Here is a 22,016-nt window from a genome sequence, read left to right as displayed (position 1 = left end):
CCCTTCACCTGCCCATCTCGGTCCAACCTCTTCCAGTCGCGACAGCAAGGGATGATGGCGAAGAACTTGGCAGAGCCTAAACCATAGAGGATCTTACATCTTCTTTTGAGCATGGATTTGGGGGTAGTTGCGAGCCCATAACTAGTTCTCAGCAAGGAAACTTAAAATACAAATTGCATTTTAAAAGGAATCATGCTTCCCTCTTTCCTCTGAGCATCCCTCTCTGTCCCTCTGTTACTCATTTTCTCCACCTTTCAGGCACCCTATTAACTCATTTATTTATTCCTCCCTGTAACGTTCTTCTCCATGATGGGTCTTATTTGTGGGGTGAGTGGAATTTGGTGGATGAGACAGATCTAGTCTCTGTTCATGAGATGTGGCCTCCGCACATTCAATGTGGACCCAAGCTTTCTGAAGTAGAGATGGGACTCTGGTCTTGGCCTGTCTCATACTAACCCCTAATTCTGTCCTCTCCCTCAACCTCCACACCCCCACCAGGTTGGTTTGGAGAAGACTTGGACAAGTGAAAGAACTCTGGCTCTGGGAACATTGTGGGTAGCCTGAAGGCCAAATGATTGAAGGACCCATCTGTGTCTTTTTATGTTTTGTTTTAGAGTCTCACTGTTGCCCAGACTAGAGTGCAGCAGTGCCATCATAGCTCACTGCAGCCTTCAACTTCTGGGCTCAAGAGATCATCCAGCCTTGGCCTGCCAAAGTGTTGGGATTACAGAAGTGAGCCATTTCACCTGGCCCCATCTGTCTTTTACAGGAATAAAATTCAGGAAGACGTCTAACACGGTCAAGGGTAGAAACTCCCAAATCCTACTGGAAAAGATAAAGTGGGCCTCTAATTTTCCATATAAATTTTAGAAACAGTCCCTGGGGTTGCCCTGTGGCACTAATGAGGAGGAAAGAGGGTGATATATTCAAAGGGTATGACCTCCCCAATAGCAGGGAATTTTGCAGAGCTTAACGTTAAAACACCCCTGACACTTCTTCATTTGTTCACTTAATTATTCGAATGCCCGCTCTGTTAAGATTTGTTCCAGTGAGTAGTAAATTGGGGTTTACAAAAATAGAACTCACCACCGCCTTCCCAAGTGCTGGCATTCTAGGGAGGGATGCAGGAAATAAAACAGGAAACAAGCCAATACTCAGTTCTGATTATGATACTACTGGTGTTATGAATGCCACCAACAGCACTGATTCAGCGGATGTGCAGTAATTTTAAGGTAAGCTAAGACGTCTCTGAGGAAGTATCATTTTCATCGAAGGAGAGGGAAGAGTGTTCTAAGCAAAGGGAACATCAAATGCAGTTAAGAGGCCACTGTAGCTGAAGTGTATTGTGGAGAGGAATATCGGGAAAAGCTCAAACTGGAAAGGCCAACCAAGGTCAGAGCAAGGCGAAGAAGTTTGAATTTTATTCCAAGTGAAGGACAAGGCCATTCAAGGGCCCTTGGGAGACCCAGAACACTCAGTTCACTTTTCTTTTCTCTCTCTTTTTTTTTTTTTTTTTTGAGATGGGGTCTCTCTCTACCATCCAGGCTGGAGTGCAGTGGTGCAATCTCAGTCTCCCAGGCTCAAGCGATCCTCTCGCCTCAGCATCCCAAGCAGCTGGGACTACAGGAATGAGCCACTGCACCCAGCCTCAATTCACTTTTCTTACCACAAGCTACTTGAGAAATGAAAGAAAAAAATAGCCTCACCTTGAGAAAGTTGCATGAGATTCCAGGTGCCCACCTGACAGGCAGGTTCCACTGAGGCATGAGGCTGAAAATAGTTTGCAGTTACAGTTTCTCAAGATCTTCTCTTGCTGTTGTATCTGCTTTGAGCACACCCTCCCCTTACTTTCAGGGGCCTCATTTGCTACTTTCTCATCAAAGGCTTCTCTGATCCCCCCCAGGCCAGGTCAGAACTTCTGTGTGGTGCTGCAGAGCTCCCTGAACGTCACCATACCTTACTATGTTTATTTGCGTGGCTTTTCTGGGAATGTTGGTCTCCATGAGGGAGGATGTGGGTCTTACCCTGTGATCCTCAGAGCCCTGCACAGGACCTGGCCCATGGTGGTTGCTCATTATAAGAGTTTAGGAGACATGAATAAAATATTGGACTCTCCCTGGGGGAAAGTGGCTGTAGTTGACCTTGCTACTGCGAGATTTTGAATGTAAATCAAGTGTTTGCCTATTTTGGCATGCACTGAAGTATTAGGAACATGTTTCTACATTTGTGAATTATATTATCACTTTAGATGGGACACGGTGGTACAGGATGCTGTCCACTAGCCTGCTCCGGGCATGCCTAGCATGTGAACCGCAATTCCGTTTTCTTATTCTAAGTTTCATGTACATACAGAAAAGTTCACGAGTGGTTAGTGTAATGTCAGCGATTTTCCATCCCCATGTAGCCAGCATCCAGATCCAGAAACAGAATATTTCCAGCATCCCACAAGCTTCTTTCCATCTCTGCCTATGCAATGGTACTAACTTGCCTGACTATGTCATCGCAGATCAGTAATACCTGCTTTTGAACTTCATATACATGAATCATACAGTAAAGACTCTTTTTTTCTCTTTTATTTTTAATTGACATGGAATAATTGTACATACTATATTTATAGAATACAGAGTGATTTTTTTTTTTTGAGACAGGGTCTCACTCTGTTGCCCATGCTGGAGTGCAGTGGCACCATATCAGCTCACTGCAGCTTTCACCTCCTGGGGTCAAGCAAGCCTCCCGCCTCACCCTGAGTCTATAAGCATGGTGACAAAAGAGACTAAAGAAGCATAGCAATGAAATGTATGAAATCTGATTGGATGATGGATTTTAAAACAGCTATAAAGGACATGCTTTTGGACAAATGAGGAAATTTAAACAGTACTGTAAATTAGATGCTAACTTTTAAGTGATGGCAGAGTAGAACTTCTGTCAGTCTTGGGGAGCTGAGTGTACAGAAATGGTAGGTTGGTGCCTGCCAAGTGGGAGGGAATGTTAGGCTTTTATTTATTATTATACTTTGAGGTTTTGTTTTTAAACAATTCTTTGTCTTTTCTGTTTTATTCTTCTCAGACTGCTTTCAGGAGCTACCAGAAAATAACACGCAAAGTTTGAGACTCTGGAAGATTTTACTTTACCTAAGTCACACTGATGTATTAAATTTATCATTTTAGCATTCCCTATAGATTTTGTCATTCCTTACAAATGATACCCTTTGTCTTGGAGAAGAATACTAAGTTAGAGCTGGTAGGTTTATAGTTTAGGAGAGTAGCACAAAAATATAATATTTAACAAATAGAAAAAATAATATATGAAATAAGAGGGTGCTTTCTCTTTTTGTGATCACTTATATTAAAATGTTTCCTTTCATAGACAGCTCCCTCAAAGGGAAATCCTTTTTATTTTGTTTTATTTTATTTTTGGATGACAATTATTCAAAGTCTATGTATGTGTGTATTTATTTAATTAATTAAAAAATTTTTTTGAGGTGGAGTTTCGCTCTTTCACCCAGACTGGAGTGAAGTGGCCTGATCTTGGCTCAGTGCAACCTCCACCTCCCAGGTTCAAGAGATTCTCCTGCCTCAGTCCCCCAAGTAGCTGGGATTACAGGTGTCTGCCACGATGCCCGGCTAGTTTTTTGTATTTTTAGTAGAGACGGGGTTTCACCATGTTGGCCAGGCTGGTAGCCAACTCCTGACCTCGGGTGATCCACCCACCTCAACCTCCCAAAATGCTGGGATTACAAGTGTGAGCCACTGTGCCTGGTCTATTTATTTATTTCTAAAAATTTATTTCAAAAGTTTTTTGGGGAACGGGTGGTTTTTGTTTACATGAATAAGTTCTTTAGTGGTGATTTCTGAGATTTTGGTGCACCCGTCACTGGAGCAGTGTACACCGTACCCAATGTATAGTCTTTTATCCCTCACCCTCCTCCTGCCTTTTCCCCCAAGTCACCAAAGCCCATTGTATAATCCTTATCCTTTTGCATCCTCATAGCTTAGCTTCCGTGTTAAACTTTTAGTTGGAGCTCTGAAAGGACTGTGCCCTATAGGAATAGGTGTACCAGTCAGCACTTGAATCAACCAAACTCTGAATCTAATCAACTTAATCCCTGTTTAGATTAAAACAATAGACCCCACGTCTCACTGTCTGAAACGTTAATCCACTCTAGAAGCAGATATCTTTTGAGCATTAAATATGCATGTATTTTGCATATATTATGCATCATTAAATATGCAGACACAATAACTGTCTTCAATAAAAATTTAGCAGGCATTCCAGATTTCTTTTCACAAATCTACTTGTACTGATTAGATTTGTAAAATCTAATTGCATTCAACGGCCTCAAAACTCTGAAACCATCATTCTATGATTATTTTATCTAGTTGAGGAGATAACACACCCTCTTCTATAATAAGAGTTAATATTTACTGGGTGTTTACTTTGTGTAAGGCACAGTTCTAAGGCTAAAGTTCTTTTCATATATTATTTCTTTTGATCTTCACAGAAACCCTGTCATGCAAGTCCTAATATTATCTCTAGTTTACAGATGAAAATTTTAAAGCACAGATAATTTAAGCATCTTCTTGTTACTATTCATGGGCTAACAAGTGGCAAAATCAGGCTTTGAATCCAGCCAGCCTGACGCCAAAGTTTGTTTGTTTGTTTGTTTGTTTTTTGAGACGGAGTCTTGCTCTGTTGCCCAGGCTGGAGTGCAGTGGCGTGATCTCAGCTCACTGCAATCTCCATCTCCTGGGTTCAAGTGATTCCTCTGCCTCAGCCTAACCAGTAGCTGGGACTACAGGCGCCCTTCACCACGCCAAGTTAATTTTTGTATTTTTAGTAGAGACAGGGTTTCACCATATTGGCCAGGATGGTCTCGAACCCCTGACCTCATGATCTGCCCGCCTTGGCCTCCCAAATTGCTGGGATTACAGGTGTGAGCCCTCGCACCCGGCTAAAGTTTGCGGTCTTTAACTGTAGTGGTGTAATTGTTATCAGCCTCTCTTCTGAGCTTAAGACTTGTATATCTCATGTGCCTTAAATTACTACAGGTTTATAAAGTCATGGCATCCTGTTAAGCCACATTGTTGTTCTGTCTTGTTCTTATTGATGTGTGTCATGGTCTTTCCATTTAGAATTGCCAGTTACCTCTACACTCATAATTCACACTCCTATTAATGCCATTTATAGAAAGTGGCAATATGTTTGTCATGGGTGGGGTAGAGAAGAATTGATGAGTAGGAAACTCCTTAGAAAAATGTTGCCTGGTGTCCAGATGTGTGCTACGTGCATCAACATGTATTTAAAAAATAAACTAGTTTTCCCTTCTTGTTATGCTTTGAAGATGTTCTCCAAAGTTCATATGTTGAAAAGTTAATCCCTAATGCAACAGTGTTGGGAGACGGGGTCTAATCAAAGGTGATTAGGTCATAAGAGCTCTGCAGGCTTGACTGGATTAATGTCATTATCTCAGGATCTCGGAAGTGAGTTTGTTATAACAGCGAGTGTCTCTCTGTCTCTCTCTCTGTCTCTTTCTCTCTCTCCTTCCTTCTGTTCCTTCTGCCTTCTACCATGGGCAGAAGATGCAGCAAGAAGGCCCTCCCCATATGTAAGCCCCTTGACCTTGTACTTCCCAGCCTCCATAACTGTAAGGAGTAAGTTTCTTTTCATTATAAATTGTCCAGTCTGCGGTATTCATTATACTTTAGGATAAGATACTTTAGGATAAGATATGATAAGACGTTGTATGAGGATGGAAATAAGTATGAGAAGTATCAATTTAAGGCAAATCACGTTGAAAGACAAAATTACAGCACATTTAGCTAAAGATCTAATTGACTTTTATTCATAATTCATGAATGGCAAATCCTTCATTCTATGAAATACAATGAGAGCTCCCACTGGCCAGTGGCAGAACAGTGAATTTTGTAAGGTGGGAAAAAGGAAACAGAAAAATAGGAAAAAAAGCTGATTGGTTCACGTCAGATTACTTCCGGTTACTTTTAAAATAAGGGTTAAAGCATAGGCGACTTCCTTCTTACACTGACTCAGGTAAGGTGGGATCTCCTATTGTCAGGAAAAACTGATCTGGGGATTTTTCTGCCATCTTAAAGTTTCAGTTGGATAATGTGACATTTAGCACGAGTGACTCTATTTTGGTTTGGTCTGGTCTGTTGGGTCTAGTATAGGAGCTCAGTCCAAAACACTGGCCTTCTACAACTTTTGCTTGACAATGTTATCAAATGATCTGTATGAGTTTCTTCCCTGTGAACCTTCCTATACGGAATATTGAAGAAAGATACAATATCTGATTTAACATTGAAATTCAAAAGCAATGCCCTGGGTGAGAGACTGAAGGGATTTGCAACAGAGGTGGCCTGGAATAACAAGGTTTCCTTCTGGACTGAGACCAACAAGATAAATGTTCTCCCTTGAAGAGATGGTGTCACAGTTTAGAATCCTGAAGCACAGCCTGAGACAGGGATTCTTGTTCAAGTCATTTATTGAAAGAGAGCTTCTAGAAATAGAGAAGTGAGAAAACTGAAATACAGCAAAGGGAGTTGAGCTGGAATGTGGTCTCAGCTGGATGTAGCTTAGTCTAATTCCAGGGAGAAGTACTGGAGGGTAAACTGCACCTCAGAGTGGCTCTTTGAGGTTAGGGGGTGGTCTTTTGTACCCCCATGTCACCAAGTCATTGACTGCATTCTGCCTTCTGGGTTTGTAACCGAGCCTGCATTATGACCATTGTGAGAGATTTGTTTTCCTTATTTTCCTGTCTTCCTCCATGCATGCTGGCTTTCACATAGTCATTTTGGCAGAGGGAGTCACCAGTAATTGGCTAACTTCATATCCTAACTCCTGGGGCTACCCTCAGGGTTAATGAACTTGTTCTTTCAAAGAACAGTGGTCCATGGGGCTGGGTATGGTGGTTCATGCCTGTAATCCCAGCACTCTGGGAGGCCAAAGCAGGAGGATCACTTGAGCCCAGGAGTTTGAGACCAGCCTGATCAACATGGTGAGATCCTGTCTCTACAAAATGTTTTTAAAATTAGCTGGGTGCCAGGCACGGTGGCTCACGTCTGTAATCCCAGCACTTTGGGATGCCGAGGTGGATGGATCATAAGGTCAGGAAATCGAGACCAGCCTGGCCAACATGGTGAAACCCCGTCTCTACTAAAAATACAAAAAAATTAGCTGGGCGTGGTGGCACGTGCCTGCAATCCCAGCTACTCAGGAGACTGAGGCGGGAGAATTGGTTGAACTGGGACCTGGAAGACAGAGGTTGCAGTGACCCGAGATCATGCTACTGCACTCTAGCCTGGGCTACAGAGTGAGACTCTGTCTCAAAAAAAAAAAAAAAAAAAATTCACTGGGCATGGTGGTGCACGCCTCTAGTCCTAGCTATTTGGGAGGCAGAGGCGAGACGATCACTTGAACCCAAGAGTTCAAGAATACAGTGAGCTATGATCATGCCACTGCACTCCAGCCTGGACAACAAAACGAGATCCTGTCTCAAAAACAAACAAAAAAGAACCTGATTCTTAGGTCGCACAGACCTCCTTGATGGCATCCAGAAGTTTGACCAGGCCCAAAGTTGCAATCAGTTTTGATTATTAGGGGATCTCGCCTCCCACACTTCCTCATAAAAGCCCCGTTATGTTCACAGGCAGGTCAGATCTGAGAGACTTTGTCTCCTGCCCTCTCACTTTGGCCAAATGGGACAATCCTTTCTCTACTCCTGAGCACTGAAGTGTCAGTGTTTGGCTGACTGCACGTTGGGAATGTGAACCTAAGTTTTGGGGTTCTACAACAAGTTGGGGGAAGGGAGAGGGAGCTTCACCTCCGAAATGAAGTGACTTCTGTTTGAACAAGGACAATTCTCCAGAGTAGGGGGAGCCAGCATCTCCCAACAGCATCTGAGGGATTAGTGCCCTGATGGGTAAGAAGATCTGGGAGGAAAGTTAATAGCATGCACTACAGCTGCAGGACACAGAGCTCAGGAAGGCGTGAGAAACAGTAAGGAGGACTTTCTTCCTTCTCCCCTTGAACAGAGTCCCAGGGACATGAAATATAAGGGATTTCTGGGCAAAATAGAGGGTAATTTGAGAGAAAGTCTCATGGGCAGGCCCCCAAATTCAGATTGAAAATAGAATTTCTGTAGAATTCTCTGGAATGTTTGGGCTTGGGGAAGTCAAAAGGAATGCAGTACATTGTATTTAGAAAATATCAGGACGTAAGGATTCGCTCAAATTTCCTATGGATCTGAGAATACGTTTGAGGGGTTATTATATCCATCACTGGCCCACAAAGAATAGCTTTGAGCTTTCATGCATACTCAGAACGAGACCCTTTAGGAACGAGGTTATATGCGTCAGAGGCATTTTCAGGCTCTAGCCGTCAAGGGCGAGAGGATGAATACAATTCTATTGGGTCTTCCTTTCCTGGGAACTGAATGAGAGACTGTGCCATCTTCCAGAGTAAAGGCATCAGCTAAGACAATCCACCAAGAGGCCATCAGCAGCTGAGGTTAGAGCAGACCTACCCTTTCTCTGGGTTTCCTGTAGTTATGTCCGTTGCATAGGTTGTAAAATTCAGCATCGTGGAGAGAAGAGGGTGGATAAAGCTCAGATACGAAATTCTAATCTGGACAAGAAAACAATTAATGACATTCAATTTATTTTATTAACAAAAGACATGTACATGGTCTTTTTTAAAGAATAAAAAATCAACTTACTTAATTTCATAACATAACTAAGAGGTAGTTGGTATTATCCCCATTTTACAGACGAGGAATTAGCACGGATATGTCAGGAAATAACTTGCTAAGGGCACATTGCAGAAGATGACCTGGAACGGCACCCAGGCAGTGTGTCTCCAGAGCCTGGGCTGTTAACCAGAAAACTATATTGCCTGTTGTGACAAAATAAAAAATAAAGATTTGGTCTTTGTCTAGGTTCTTGGCACACAACTCCAAAATGCTTGGATTCTCCAGAGTAAGGAGTGTCTTTTGCATGCGAATGAGATAAATAGTGGCTGGGGGCCCCTAGGTAGCTTCAGGATGAGGGTTGGTCACTGGAAAGACCAAGACATGATTAGAGGGTTGGAATTTTTAGCTCCACCCCGACCTCCAGGGAGGCAAGTGGGACTGTAGATTGAGCTAATCACTCAGATCAATGATTTAATCAATTATGCCTAAGGAATAAAACCTGTCAGTGAGTTTCCAGGTGAGCTAACACTTTAAAGTGCTGGGAGCGGCCGGGCGCGGTGGCTCACGCCTGTAATCCCAGCACTTTGGGAGGCCGAGGCGGGCGGATCACAAGGTCAGGAGATCGAGACCACGGTGAAACCCCGTCTCTACTAAAAATACAAAAAATTAGCCGGGCGCGGTTGTGGGCGCCTGTAGTCCCAGCTACTCGGGAGGCTGAGGCAGGAGAATGGCGTGAACCCGGGAGGCGGAGCTTGCAGTGAGCCGAGATCGCGCCACTGCACTCCAGCCTGGGCGACAGAGCGAGACTCCGTCTCAAAAAAAAAAAAAAAAAAAAAAAAATAAATAAATAAATAAATAAAGTGCTGGGAGCATGGCACACTCAGGGCCTGAGAGTTCTGCACCATCCACTCCCGCCTCCCCATTTCTTGCTCTATACATCTCTTTCATTTGGCTGTCCTAAGTCGTATCCTTTATAATAAACCAACAAATCTAAGTAGTGTTTTCTGAGTTCCGCAACCATTTTAGCAAATTATTCAACCTTTGGAGAGGGTCGTGGGAACTCCCCAACTTATAGCCAGTTGGTCAGAAGTGCAGGTGGCAGTTGAGACCTTGTGACTGGCACCTGAAGTGGCCGCAATCATATGGGTCTGAGCCCTTTAACTTGTGAGGCCTGATGCAGCTACTGTTGTCTGCTGGTCAGTTCAGGTTCTTGACTTCACCGCACAAAAGAATTTGAGAGCTGGGTGCAGAGTAAAAGTAGGCAAAGGAGTTTACTGCAGAGCGAAAGTGCACTCTGAAAGCTGGGTCAGAGTTGGTAGCTTGAGAATGAGACAGCCCAGACTGGCGACTGGCGCTGGGAAACTCCCTTTGTGGGAGTCTGCCATGATTATTCACGAGGACGTGGAAAGGGGTATTGTTGTTAAGCATGCTGTGGGTGGTCTCCTAGATGCGCATGTGCTATTGCTGTACATACGAGTACATACATCACATGTCTTACGGGTATTTTATTTTGTTGATTTTTAGAATGTTTTCTAAATTTCAATAGTTTTGGGGGTACACATGGTTTTTGGTTACATAGATGAAATCTTTAGTGGTGAATTCTGAGATTTTAGTGCGCCCATCACTCAAGCAGTGTACACTGTACTCAATATATAGTCTTTGCAGTCTTTTTTTTTTTTGAGACGGAGTCTTGCTCCTTTGCCCAGGCTGGAGTGCAGTGGTGCGATCTCAGCTTACTGTGACCTCTGCCTCACAGTACGTGATTCTCCCGCCTCAGTCTCCCGAGTAGCTAGGACTACAGGCGCCCACCACCACGCCCGGCTAATTTTTGTTTTTGTTTTTTTTTTAAGTATAGATTGGGTTTCACATGTTAGCTAAGCTGGTCTCGAACTGCTGACCTCAGGTGACCTGACTGCCTCGGCCTCCCAGTGCTGGGATTGCAGGCGTGAACCACCCCCACAACAGCCCTATATGTAGTCTTTTATGCCTCACCCCTCTCCCACCTTCCCCATCCCCTGAGATCCCAAAGTCCATTGTATCACTATGTATGCCTTAGCTATGTACCCCATAGCTTAGCTCCTGCTTATAAGCGAGAACTTGCAATATTTGGTTTTCCGTTCCTGAGTTATTTCACTTAGAATAATGGCCTCCAGCTCTATCCAAGTTGCTGCAAAAAACATGATTTCGTTCCTTTTTATGGCTGAGTAGCATTCGATGGTGCATATCTACCACATTATCTTTATTCACTCGTTGGTCAACGGACGCATAGGTTGGTTCCGTATCTTTGCAATTTCAAATTGTCCTGTTGTAAACATGCATTCCACATCTCTCTCTTTTTTTTTTTGAGACGGAGTCCCGCTCTGTTGCCCAGGCTGGAGTGCAGTGGCCGGATCTCAGCTCACTGCAAGCTCCACCTCCCGGGTTTACGCCATTCTCCTGGCTCAGCCTCCTGAGTAGCTGGGACTACAGGCGCCTGCCACCTCGCCCGGTTAGTTTTTTGTATTTTTTAGTAGAGACGGGGTTTCATCGTGTTAGCCAGGATGGTCTCGATCTCCTGATCCACCCGTCTCGGCCTCCCAAAGTGCTGGGATTACAGGCTTTAGCCACCGCACCCGGCCCTTTTTTTTTTTTTTTTTTTTTTTTTTTTTGAGGGAAGTCTTACTCTGTCGCGAAGGCTGGAGTGCAGAGTGGCGTGATCTCTGCTCACCGCAAATTTCCGCCTCTAGGTTCAAGCGATTCTCCTACCTCAGCCTCCTGAATAGCTGGGATTACAGGTGCACGCCGACACACTCAACTGATTTTTGCATTTTTGGTAGAGAAAAGGTTTCGCCCTGCTGGCCAGGCTGGTCAAAATGTCGCTGATGCATCGTCTTCCACCGCTAGAGGGCAGCATCCTGAGAATCCGTTTCCAAAGGACTGGAATTGCGCTTTTAGAGGTCACAGACCCTATTGGTAAACAAATAAATGCTATGGACTCTTAATTTTTAGGGCATTTTCTTATGTTTACGGGTTCTTCTATATTCAGAATTTTAAAATATCATTCTCACCAGGAATTGGAACTTACTGAGAAAGAAGGGAGTGAAAGAATTTCTGAGCCAGTGGGAAGCCTGGCCATGTAGTGCAGTGTAATGAAAACTAGGATTCCAGGGGCAAATAAGGGTAAGTGCTGCTCCTGAAGCGGGGAGTAATTAAAAGAGGACAATCGCTACCTTAGGTGGAAGGTTGGTGAGTTTAGCCCATGCGATAATATGTGTGCTTTTCTTTTGCGGTTAGGGGTTAAGCAGCAAAATGCTTCAAACTTCAATTTAAGAAGAAAAAGGTGAGAACACTTGGGACATTATTTTCCTTGGTAACTAATTCTGTTTTCCTAACCCCAATTTGATTTTTTTGGTTATGTAGTGTTTGGCTTCCCCTAGGGGCTTCTCAAGACATATCGGGCCAGTTTTCACTAGATTCCCACTGTGACATCATGTTGTCCATGTAATAGTTCAACAATCAGACTCAGATTTGCCTAACATGAAACTTCATTGCTGTATCTCACATTAAATTCTGATTCTTCCCAAATATAACCTGCCTTCTTCTCAAGATAACATATACTTGGCCCTTTCTGGAAAAGAAAATGTTCTTTCCAGACAATTCTTGATTTTAAAAAATCCATAAAAGACTGGGTGTGGTGGTTCAGGCCTGTAATCCCAGCACTTTGGGAGGCTGAGGCCCCAAAAGAGAAACACACATATTATCTCATGGGCTAAACTCACCAACCTTTCACCTAAGGTAGTGATTGACCTCTTGTAATTGACCCCCGCTTTAGTAACAGCATTTACTCTCATTTCCCCCCTGGGGTCCCAGTTTTCATTACACTGCAGTGCATGGCCAGGCTTCCTACTGACTCAGAAATTCTTTCACTCCCTTCTTTTTCAGTAAGTTCCAATTCCTGCTGAGAATGATATTTCAAAATTCTGAATATAGAAGAACCTGTAAACATGAGAAAATACTCTAAAAATTAGGAGTCCATGGCATTTATTTGTTTACCAGTAGGGCCTGTGACCTCTAAAAACTCAATTCCAGCCCTTTGGAAACGGATTCTGAGGATGCTGCCCTCTAGCGGTGGGAGAGGATGCATCAGAGACATTTTCAGGCTCCATCCATTTCCAGCTTTGGGAAAGAAACTGTGTTCCATATTTAATAGGACAGACTTTCTGTCCAGTGATGCCTCTGTAAGGCATAAAGTTGTCTTATAATTATTTCTTACTTAGACTATGTCTCTGTCAATTCAAGTTGTTACAACGTCATACCACAGACTCAATGTCTTATAAACAACGGAAATTTATTTCTCACAGTTCTGGAGGCTGGAGGTCTGAGATCTAGATGCCAGCATGGCTGGGTTCTGCTGAAAGGTCTCTTCCAAGTTGCGGGCTGCTGATTCCTTGTAGTATCCTCACATGGTAGAGAGAGGGCGAGAGAGCTCCCTGGGGTACATTTTAGAAGGGCACTAATCCCTTTCATGAGGGCCCCATTCTCATGAGATAATCACCACCCTAAGACCCTACCACTTAATGCCATGACGTTGTGTGGGGGTGGGGTTGTGATTTCAACATAAATTTGGGGGGACACAAGCATTCTGCTTATTGCACACCATTGCCATACCTTAGATATTCATCTTTTGAGCTGAGGCATTAAACGAGGGAGTGAATGAAGCTGAGCTTTTATTACAATAATTAAATGGGCACCTGGGAAGTCCAATCAAGCTGTAAGTGCCCACTTCTTTTACCTGAAAAGCCAGTCCTGATTTCCTAATTTAACCCTGCTCAGATGACCGAGAGATACATGGGTCTTTATTGACCCCAAAGCATCTAGCACAGTCGATGTGTCTGTAGAAATTAGGAGAAAATTTTTCCAAATACTTCCTGAATGTCTTCTGACGTCCACATCCTAGTCCTAGTCCCATAAATACTATTTGCTTGAGAAAATCCATGTGATAATCTTGAGGCAAGACAGGTAGTCAAGGAAGTGACCATGTTCTTGGGATGCAGCAACCTTGGTGGCCATACAATCAACACAGTAAGCCTCAGTATTCACGTTGTAATAGAGCTTATTCAAGCAAAGCTCTCTTCAGGCGAGGATTTCCTTCCTAGAGAGAATGTGCATTTTTATTTTGCCTGTCCTCAAGCAGACCTGTTGATCATTACAATAGTAAAAAACACATCTCTGGGTGGAGATTTAAGATGCTAATGAGACACGTGATGTATGAACAAGCATGTACAGCTACTGTGCATGTGCACCCAGAGGACCACCCAGAACACGCTTATTAGTAACATCTTTTCCCACCTCCTTATGCATAATCATGTAAGCCTCCCAGAAACGAGGTTTCTCCAGCAGTACCCAACGCTGTCTCATCCTCATGAATAGCCCCCTCTGATCTCTCTCTCTTAGGGTGTACTGTCTATTCTGCACTTAACTTTCAAAGTATTCTTTTCTTTTGCAATAAATTACTCTATGCTGCATCTCTTTTGCTGTGTGTCTCTTGTTTAAATTCTTTTTTCTTAAATCAACTTTTATTTTAAGTTCCGGGGTGCATGTGCAGGAAGTGCAGGTTTGTTACATAGGTAAATGTGTGCCATGGCGGTTTGCTGCACAGATCATCCCATTGCCTAGGTATTAAGCCCAGCATTCATTAGCTATTCTTCCTGATGCTCTCCCTTCCCCTGCCCCCCTGACAGGTTCCAGTGTGTGCTGTTCCTTCCCCTGTGTCCATGTGTTCTCATCATTTACCTCCCACTTATAACTGATAACATGCAGTGTTTGGTTTTCTGTTCCTGCATTAGTTTGCTGAGGGTAACGGCTTCCACCTCCATGCCTGTCCCTGCAAAGGACATGATCTCACTCCTTTTTATGGTGGCATAGTATTCCATGGTGTATATGTACCACATTTTCTTTATCCAGTCTATCATTGATGGGCATTTGGGTTGATTCCATGCCTTTGCTATTGTGAATAGTGTTGCAGTGAACGTAAGTGTGCACGTATCTTTATGATAAGAATAATTTATATTCTTTTGGGTATATACCCAGCAATGGGATTGCTGGGTCAAATGGTATTTCTGGTTCTAAATCTTTGTGGAATTGCCACACTGTCTTCCACAATGGTTGAACTAATTTACACTCCCAACAACAGCATAAAAGCATTCCTTTTTTTTTTTTTTTCTGCATCTTGTTTAAATTCTTTTAAACTAAGAAGACAAGAACTGAGTAATCACAACAGCCGTCAACAATCTCTGTGTGTAGACAATCGACAATTTGCTGTTCTTCAGCTCCTCTGGAGCCTGAAGTTGTCAGATGAACCCTCATGGGTCAGTTGTAAGGTTAGGCAGAGCCTGGGCCAGTGTTTTGAGGCTGTATGTGTAGTGTGGTAGGTTGTGCAATATATAAACTGCCTCACTAGGAAGGGACACAGACTTATCATCAGTAACATAACATTGTATACTTTCGAAACATGCTAATAGGCTGGGCCCATTGGCTCACACCTGTCATCCCACCACTTTGGGAGTGCCTCAGCCACCGTGCCCACCTATGACAATTTCCTATCACATGAAAATAAATTTTCTTCAGGAAGAGTTCTTTTTCAGTTGCTACAACGATGTATGATGTTTAATTTAAAAGATATTGCTCTTTCTCCTCTTTTCTGCTGGTGCCCAGCAATTCTGTGCCATCCCATTTCTTTGTCTCAATCTTAACAGTTGCCTCGAGAGTGGGGTTTTTACCTTCTAAGGGTACATATTTTTTGGGTTCTGCTTTTACAAGTTCCTTTGTGTATTCTCAGATGTTCCCTGCTGCAAATATCATTGCATCCTTGTCATGCTGCTGTCTGCTGTGAGTCCCAACACTGATTCTGCGGGTTCCAAGTATGGTTGTTATTTGATGTTGTGGCGGGGCAGGGGGTGGGGGAGGGAATTTCTCATTCCTGCAGCCTTCTCATGCTTCTATTCAGTTCTTAAGGATCAGACTTTCGAAGGGCTCGGTCTTGGGTTCTCCATGTGTCCACATCTGTGTTAGTTTCCTTTAGGCCGTATCGAATCTGCACGTGTATAAGATATATGCTGAAAATGCCTCGTTTAACTCTACCGTAGACCTCAACCTTTTCTACTGGAGCTCCAGATATATTAACATGTAATTTCTGCCTTAACATCACTACTCACATTTCTTCGAGGCACCTGTTACTATTAATCCAAATCAGGTTCTCCTCCATTTTTCCCTGTACCAATTTCTGGAAACCCTCTCCACTTAGTTGTTCATGGATGGGAGTAATCTTTGACATTCTTTCCCTCACATTGAATAAATATAAATCCTGGTCTCTCTCTTTCTTGTTTTCTCTTTTTTACCATGTAAATGAGTAGCTGGGACTACAGACATGTGACACCACGCCCGGTGAAATTTTTGTATTTTTTGGTAGATACAGGATTTCACCATACTGGCCAGGTTAGTCTCGAACTCCTGGCCTCAAGTGATCCACCCACCTTGGCCTTCCAAAGTGCTGGGATTACAGAAGTGAGCCACCGTGCCTGGCCTCTTTTAGTTATTTTTAAATGTATAGTTATTGACTATAGCCACCTTGTTGTGCTATCAAACACTAGGCATTATTCATTCATTCTATTTTTTGTACCCATTAACCATCTGCATCTCTCATCCTCAGCCCTCTACTGTCCTTCCCAGCCTCTGGTGACCATCCTTCTACTCACCATTTTCATGAGTTCAATTGTTTTGGAGTTTTAGATTTCACAAACAAGTGACAACATGTGATGGTTGTCTTTCGGTGCCTGGTTTATTTCACTTAGTGTAATGATCTTCGCTTCCATTTATGTTGTTACAAATTGCAGGATCTCATTCTTTTTTATGGCTGAATAGTACTCCCTTGTGTGTAAGTACCACGTTTTCTTTATCCGTTCATCTGTTGCCGGACACTCAGGTTGCTTCCAAATCTTGGCTAATGTGAACAGTGCTGCAGCAGACATGGGAGTGCAGATATCTCTTCAACATGCTGATTTCCTTTCTTTTTTTTTTTTTTTTTTTTTTTTTGAGACGGAGTCTCGCTCTGCCGCCCAGGCTGGAGTGCAGTGGCCGGATCTCAGCTCACTGCAAGCTCCGCCTCCCGGGTTTACGCCATTCTCCTGCCTCAGCCTCCCCAGTAGCTGGGACTACAGGCGCCCGCCACCTCGCCCGGCTAGTTTTTTGTATTTTTTAGTAGAGACGGGGTTTCACCGTGTTAGCCAGGATGGTCTCGATCTCCCGACCTCGTGATCCGCCCGTCTCGGCCTCCCAAAGTACTGGGATTACAGGCTTGAGCCACCGTGCCCGGCCCTGATTTCCTTTCTTTTGCATATACGCCCAGCAGTGGGATTGCTGGATTTCCATTTTTAGTTTTTTGAGGAATCACCAAACTGTTCTCCATAGTGGTTGTACTAATTTACATGTATTCTTTAATGAAATTTTACTTTACTGTGGTAAAAATGCTTTACATGACGTCTACCCTCTTAACACATTTTTATGTTTGCAGTACAGTGTTGTTAACTATTGGCACAGTGTTGTACAGACAATTTCTAGAACTCATTCATCTCGTGTAAGTGAAACTTTATGCCCACTGGTTAACAATTTCCCATTTACCCCTCCTCCCTACCCCCTGGTAACCACCATTTTACTCTCTGCTTCTCTAATTTTGACTATTTCAATCACCTCATATGAATGAAATCCTGCAGTATGTGTCCTTCTGTGACTGGCTTATTTGCTTAGCATAATGTCTTTAAGGTTCATCCATGTGGTTGCATATTGCAGGATCCCCTGCTTTCTACAGGCTGAATAATTTTTCATTGTTTGCATACACCACATATTCTTTATTGAATCATCTGTCTATAGTCATTTCAGTTATTTCCATATTTTGGCCATTGTGAATAGTGCTGCAATGAACAATGGGATGCTAATATCTTTTTGAAAACCCGATTTCAACTTCTTTGGCTATATACCCAGGAGTGGGATTCCTGGGTCACATGGTAGTTCTATTTGTAATTCTTTGCGAAAGTTCCATACTGTTTTCTGTAGTGGCTGCACCATTTTGCATTCCTACCCACAGTGCACAAGGCCTCCAGTTTCTTCACATCATTGCCCACACTTGTTATCTTGTTCTTTTGAAAATAGCCATGCTAACAGATGTGAGGTCGTATGCCACTGTGGTTTTGATTTGCATTTCCCTGGTGATTCAGCATCTTTAAAAAAAAATGTATCCATTCACTTGATGCTCACAACAACTTTATGAGGTAGATACAATAACTATCCGTATTTTTCAAAAAAGGAAACTGAGGCATAGAGAGTTTAAGAAGCTTCCACAAGGTCACAGAGCTAAGATTGAAGAGAGCAGAGGTTTGAACCAGTCTTGCTCCAGAAACTGAACTATTTTTGTTTGTTTTGATTCAGCATCTTTTCATGGTTATGATTGCGGTAATAGATAGACACATATGTAATGTCAAAACTTCTTGGGGAGCCAGACATAGTGGCTCACTCCTATAATACCAGCACTTTCAAGGGCCGAGGTAGGAGGATTGCTTGAGCCCAGAGGTTGAGTCTGCAGTGAGGTATGATCATGCCAGTGCATTCCAGCCTGGGCAGCATAGCAAGACTCTGTCTCTACAAAGATAAAAAAAATTAGCTGGGCATGGTGACATGTGCCTGTAGTACCAGCTATTAAGGAGGCTGAGGCAGGAGGATCAATTTAGCCCTGGGGTTCGAGGCTTCAGTGAGCTGTGATCACACTGCTGCAAGCCAGCCTGGGTGACAGAGGAAGAGCTTATCTCTAAAACACAAAACAAACAAACAACAACTAAAAACACAAAAAACACACAAGCAAAACTTTCTGAGGAAAATCATGGAAGAACACTCTGAGGGCCTAAAGATGACAAAAGCAACCATTCTTTTTGTATGAAGTCTCTGGGAGTTTGTGGAAACTCAGGGACCACAGGAACTTGGAGGATGATTAGGTCTACAGGTTTTGTTTTTTTCTGTATGTCTCCAGAGGACCTCAGGCTAGAGAGGTCTGGAAGGGTCTAAGCCCAGTCTCCTGGAACACACTTCGTGATCCCTGAAAGCTTTTGGGTGCACACTGAGTGGTCCTGAGTGGAGAGAGGGGAGATAGACCTCCAGAAAGCCATGCATCAGTGTTCAAGGCGTGTCTGCCTGATCGTCTGACACTTAACTCCTGAGTTCAGGAGCCCCTGTAGGAACAACTTCATCCCTAACTCATCAATATCAAGTTCCTTTTGCCAATAGTATCATTTCCTGGTCCTCTCAGCTCCTTACACCAGTCATATGGGAATGTCTGGCGTACGTAGAGGTATATGACAGTAAGGGGCCAATAAATACGTGTTGAATGAACAAACAACTCAAAAGAGACTCACACGCCCAAAGCCATATTTCTTCCTTCCACAGCCCAACGCCCTTCCATCTTCTGCATAATATCCTGAGATGCTTTGACTCTGTCTCTCTTTCAGGGGCAACCATTGACATTTTAACCACCTGCATGCTTCCAAAGTCACACTCTCTACACCCCACCCAGGATGAATTTCCATTAGCAAGAGCCAAGTCCTGGCTAATACTAGGAAGATATTACTATCATTAGCTTAAGTGTGGGGATTGGGAGATACCCTGGTACCTTCTGGGAGATGCTGTGATTATGCACATTATAAAAGAGTGTAATGAGGTGGATATTTTTATTGCGAGATTCTCTGCCCCTCACAATATATCCACTGAAGTCAGGAAAGTATCTCCCTTCACCTGCACCATTTTCACAGACTGTGGTAAAAGGCAGTGGGCAAACCTTTAGGTGGACTTACCATTCACAAACACCTGGGGAAGGAGATATATTGTTTGTGAGCTCAGAACATTCAGACCTCCACCTTCCCTTTCCACAAATGCCTTTCCTCTTTCATCGCCTGTAAAATTTCTATTCTCCCTCAAAGCAAAATAACTCAAATATCTCCTTCTCCAGGAAACCTGGCCAAGCCTTGGCTGCAGTAAATCATCCTCCATTGTCCCACTTCTTTGCTTCCAGAGCTTCTCATCCCTGGTCTACCCTGATGACAGTGAGCCTGTAGTTTTCCCTCAACATTCCTGACTGTCCATGAGAGGAGGAGATGTGTTGGATTCACCTCCGAATCTCTACTTGCACACCACACACCATAGCGCTTAAAGAGTTGTGTTCAGTGTTTTCCTCAGGGTCAAGACCTCTGCCATACACAGGAGACATGTCTTCCACCCTCAGGGATGAAGGACTCCAGTGGGGAATGTGTCTGTGGTCTGTGTTTTCTCAATGAGAAAGATACAGTGACCAATAAGGTTCAGAGTTTTGATGTTTCAGCTCTTTCTGCAAGAATGAGCACGTTTTATTGAGAAGACAAGGAGAGCACCAGAACCACAGGTAAGCCTTTGTGGTTGGGGCTTGTGTGCAGCAAAGGGCATGGTAGGATATGGTATCCAATTGTCCTACCGAGAACAGATCAGAGTTGGACTCAGTTCCTCCACAGCAGCCCCACCCCAGCCACTGAGGTCCATGCCCCTCACCCCTTAGGGCCCACATACCTGGTACTGATTGTCCAGCACCAAAACTCACAGCTCAAATGACTTCCCTGTCACAAAGGAGCCAGAGAAAGCAACGTTTTTCTCATTCCATAACCCTTTCTGGATGCTATTCATCACTACCACATTGCTTGTGTACACTAGGAAGTGGAATGTGCTGGTGGCGTCTTCTTTGGGATATTCATAGAAATCCACCTGGAATTCTGGATTCTTTCTGCAGAGACAGGAAAACGACTTTCTCCATAAAGCCATAACTATAGGAAATGTAACCTCCTGAGAACAAACATGGTCCTTCTCACTCTCTCTGTCTCAAATATCTACCTACTTTTCTCAGTTTGCACCCACCCCAACACACAGGCACACACGTGTGGAAAGGAAATCCTGCCTGGTGTATTTCTCAGGCTCTTACATCAGCCACTTCTGTTCATTTTGGTGACTGGAGAAGTCTGAGTTGCCTCTATGGTGGGTCCCAAGGCATGCTAATACTTCCCCCTTTCCCTCCACCTTCCATTACACACAAGCTGTGGTCTACTCCCATAGAGGGGGACATAAAATTTGTCGTGATCTTCATCATATGACCCACAGTCAGGGAAACAGAGAGTCAGCAGGGGTGGAGATATGGGAGAGATGGATGCATCAGTAGGTGAAACCAAGGCTTTGCTTCCTGCATTGATGCCCGGGTAGAATCAGGACACAGAGCATGGTTTCCTCTTTCAGCGAAGAGACACAGGCATGCCCCTGACAAGGAGATATTAATCTGAATCCAGACACACACACTCAGGGGCAGAGACACACATTGTATACACAACTAATTCCAAACTTAGATAAAAATACATAAAAACAGAAAATTATGCAAATCCAGCTATTCTCATGGACAAACATATACACATTCTCTTTTGCACTGTAGGCCAGTGTGTGGTAACCAAATCTAGGTTCAGTTGCTCGCATTCAAAAGCCAAAGTCAAGAGATGAGAGTTGGTGGGAGGAGAAGCAGGTTTATTGGGAACCAGCAACCTAAGGAGGTGGCAAGCTAGGGTTGCAAAGACCATCTCAAGTTTCTCAGGTGGGCTGGAGGGTTCCTATGGGAGGGTGATATGAGGAAACGATGCTCAGGGGTTGGGATCAAGAGGTGACTGAGGATTGCAGACATATGGGTGCACGCGAGGCTCTGAGAAGATTGGGAACTTCTTTGTCCTTAGTCAAGTCACAATGCTCCTATAAATCTTTAGGAAAACATAGTTGTTTCCACATCTCCCCTTTCCTTGCACAGTTCACTTAAAAACTACATGGTTGCTTTTATGTTTTATCTCAGTGCTTTACAATTATCTTAACTTACATGCAGGAATGGGTAAAAGTCTCTTAAACAAAAGTGGAGTTTGTTTTGGTGGTTCCTCTACTGTTTCACTGTTACATGTGTTCAGTGATTCGTGTCCAGATGACCTCCTCACTCAGAGGGAGATGTAGGATTTGCCTTGATCTTTATCAAATGACTCAGGGAAACAATCAGTGAGCCTTGGAGAAAAAGGTTTCAGACAGGGATATTAGCTACTGATAAGGACCATTATGAGGAAGTGTCAATAGAAGTTTTAAGGAGCAACAAGGAGGCCACTGCATGTAGAGTAGAGGGGGAAAGAGGTGTGAGATGAAATTGAACAGAACATAGAAAAATAGATCACAGAGAAACTTATGGACCATTGTA

At 43.5% G+C, this 22,016-nt stretch overlaps 1 protein-coding gene across 1 annotated transcript in view; it reads right to left on the bottom strand.

Annotated features, from left to right (window-relative positions):
• Positions 1–22,016, bottom strand: part of LEUTX (leucine twenty homeobox) — a 46,641-nt gene that overhangs the window by 8,617 nt on the left and 16,008 nt on the right. The window lies entirely within an intron of this gene.

Source organism: Macaca mulatta, chromosome 19 (genome assembly GCF_049350105.2).
Source record: "Macaca mulatta isolate MMU2019108-1 chromosome 19, T2T-MMU8v2.0, whole genome shotgun sequence".
In the NCBI taxonomy this organism is placed as follows: Eukaryota; Metazoa; Chordata; class Mammalia; order Primates; family Cercopithecidae; genus Macaca; species Macaca mulatta.
Note: the sequence above shows the minus strand (reverse complement) of the source record. Positions and strands in the feature narration are given on the sequence as shown.